The sequence below is a fragment of the Solanum pennellii genome, chromosome 7, assembly GCF_001406875.1.
Source record: "Solanum pennellii chromosome 7, SPENNV200".
Classification (NCBI taxonomy): Eukaryota; Viridiplantae; Streptophyta; class Magnoliopsida; order Solanales; family Solanaceae; genus Solanum; species Solanum pennellii.
In genome coordinates this window covers 14,011,587-14,014,757 of record NC_028643.1, presented here as the reverse complement: position 1 = coordinate 14,014,757, position 3,171 = coordinate 14,011,587, and the positions used below count along the sequence as shown (strand labels likewise).

General features: G+C 36.7%; 1 long non-coding RNA gene across 2 annotated transcripts in view; it reads left to right on the top strand.

The window, feature by feature from the left end:
* Positions 1–367: 367 nt before the first annotated feature.
* Positions 368–3,171, top strand: part of LOC107024249 — a 4,190-nt gene continuing 1,386 nt past the window's right edge. The window contains exons 1-2 of one of the 2 annotated variants that reach the window (XR_003579566.1): positions 368–2,660; positions 3,111–3,171. This is a non-coding gene — a long non-coding RNA (uncharacterized LOC107024249). The remainder of the gene's footprint in view (positions 2,661–3,110) is intronic. The other variant, XR_003579567.1, reaches the window with a different exon arrangement.

Sequence of the window (3,171 nt, the reverse complement as noted above, 5' to 3'; positions counted from 1 at the left end):
CAGTGTTATTAGCCTTTCTAAAGATATTGTGCATCATTCTTGAGCTAAACATATTGACATTAAGCATCATTTTATTCTCGATCATGTTGAAAATGGTGATTTCTTTCTTGAATTTGTTGATTCAGAAAATCAATTAGCTGACATCTTTACAAAACCCCTTCTTGAAGAAAGATTTTGTTTTCATAAAAATTGTCTTGGTTTCACCTTGTTCAGTATCTAATTGCACCATATTTAATGCTTATTCTTATTTACTGTCCTTAATTGCAAATTGTCGTATATTTTTCTTAATTGGTATATATTATTTTTCCATATAATTATGTTTTTCTTATTTTTTGTTCCTTTTTTAATTCTACCGTCCTTTCCTATTCCCCATACGCTTCCTGACTTTTCCCTTCAGTCACATCTGTCTTTCCATAAGTCAGACGACATTTCCTTCTCCCCTTCTCCTTTATTATTCTCTTCTTCTCCCCTCCTATCAATTTCTCTCCTCTTCTTTCTTCTTTGTTTCTCTCTTTCTCTCCCTTCCTCCTCTCCAAATGACTTGTACTAGATCCATGGCCGCCCTGAAGAATGTTCCCCTCTCTCCTACAAGTTCTTTCAAAATCGATTACATCTCCTTTGACTCCTCAGAGGCAGAGTCATTTGACTCTTCTCCCTCAACCAAAAAGTGTCCCTCTACAGAAAAAAACAAGAAATAAAAGAAACCTCGTCCGACGCTTCCTGGTACTTTCTCTGATGAAGACTCTCTGAAGTTTTGGGGTTTGGAACACAAAATATGTTATGTGGCTTTCTCCAAGCGTCCGATTGTACCTGGACGAGTAGTAAACTTTCAACAACTTGAAGCCTTTCACTGCACGGTAAGTTCGTTCTTTCGTGCTCTAAAGTTGTCTCTGTTACTTGTCTATGTGGGCTTGAATTTTTTGAAGAACTTGTGTGTCTTTTTTATGCAAGTCTTAGGATATCTCCTGATAATGGCGAATGGGAAACCGTTGTTTCAGGGAATCGTATTGTGTTAAATTATTCTATGTTTAAAGATGTGTTTTGCTCTGAGTTCTCTGGTGATATTCCCTTCATGCATGATAATTTATGGCCTAAAAATTTTGTAACTTCTTTGGATAATGCTAAATTGTTTGTTTCTAAATGTGGTGTTGATGTTACCAACTTTGGTCCCTTTCTCTCGGCTTTGAGAACTGCATCCTCGCTAACATAGTGGCCACCACTCTCAATCCTCGGTAGGGTTCACTCAGTAATATCTCAAACAAAGATGTCTATGTGCTTTACTGTCTTCTGAGAAAGTTTCGCATCAACTGGGCAATGTGGCTCTGTGAATACATGGTGGAAAGATCTGCAGAAAGTAACTTCTCTGCTAGTCTACCATATAGTTTGTTAATTTTGCGCATCATAGTCGACTCCCTTGTGGATCTCTCTCCGTACAAACTGACTCTTATTGATGCCACATATGACACTCTCACCTTCTCCGGCATGGGTTATGTTCTTATTGATGCTAAATGGTATAAGAAGGAGTCTGTGCAACAAAGAGCTGATACTCCAAAAGCAACTCGTATCTCAGCATACAATTTTACTCTGCTTCTCCAAGAGGCTAACAAAATCAAGGTAAGATTGGATGGGTTGGAAACTCACATGCAGGTATTGCAGGACAATATAGGGAAGGTTCTCCAGCTACACTAGGACTCTAACACTGATATTGGAAAACTACGATTGGAAGTTGAAGGACTTAAAAAAGAGGTAGTTCGCTCTGTTAACACTATTCTCAAAGGAATTGACTGTATCAAATCTGGAGTTGGCTCAGCTCACAATGAGTTGGTTGTAACTGTGCACACATCTTACTCCAACTTCTCCAGAAACGTGGAGCGATCGTATGGCAATTTATGTAGGAATGTGCTCAATATTCTTAAGTATTTCCTCGGTAAAAGTTAAGTTTGGGTTTTGTTCTTCTTTATCTTTTGTTTAAGACTACTGTTGGAGTTGTGTCTCCTCTTCTATTTTTTGACATTAATATTGAGGCGCTGTCCTCAACACTAAATCTCTGTCTATTCTCTCTTGGTTTGGTCTATTTTTTGTGCTTCTTTTACTTTCTATTTTCCCTTTCTGATCATGCTAAAGGGGGAGACAAGTTACATATCAATTATCAATTATCACATAGCGCAAGGGGGAGCAAACATACAAGGGAGTTACAAATTAACAAGGAAGTAAAATTAAATATCATGAATTGAAAGTTATCATTATCAAAAAGGGGGAGATTGTTAACTTGGTATATTTTGAATAATGACAGGAAAACAAGGAAGTCACTCAGACGCAGACAAATCAAGTAAATCAAGGAGAAACCACGGCGCAATAAATCCGGAAGTATGCAGTCACTACGGATACTGAATCAATCACATATTATTTCACAAGAAATCAAAAAGAAAAATCAAAGTATCAATGGAAAGGAAAATCAACAGTGATCAACTCACTGATCACGAAAATTCAATCTCACTATTGGAATGAAAATTGCACCAACAAAGTAAGTGAAATCATACACTGGAAAAGAAATAAATAAAGATCATGAAAGACAGCAGGAGACAACTAGTCACTCGCCAACTTCTAATTCAAGGCAGAAATGGTATATCAAATCAAAGATAAAATCTTTCTCAATCAAGGTATCATTACAAAAGCGTTGATTGAATGAAACTCCCTTGGGTTTTCCAATAGAGCTAAAATATGCCTCAATACTTAGCCTATATATGAATACTTTAGAAGACCAAGAAGATTACGCAACTTCGCTAGAGCTTAGCAATCAATTTTCTTTTATCTTTCATAAAGCTTTATAAACACGTGAGTGATACAATTGAAAAGAAAAGAAAAACAAAGTATCAGAGTGTAGGTATACAAGTTGAGGTAGTCTTAAGATAGAAATCTGATTTGCATATCACACATGATCAAGTTTTGAATTGTTGTAACACAAAGATCTCCCAAAAGCTCTTGAGGAAAACCCTTGAAACCAAGGTGAAAGGACTTGGCACCACATTGGTGAGCCGAACCAGTATCAAACCTTCCCATTTCTTTTATTTATTACAAATTATCATTATTGTTTATCTCTATACTTGCAGGAAAGTCGACTAAAAATCACAGGTAGTTGACTAAAAGAATTTAATTCACCCCCCCCCCCCC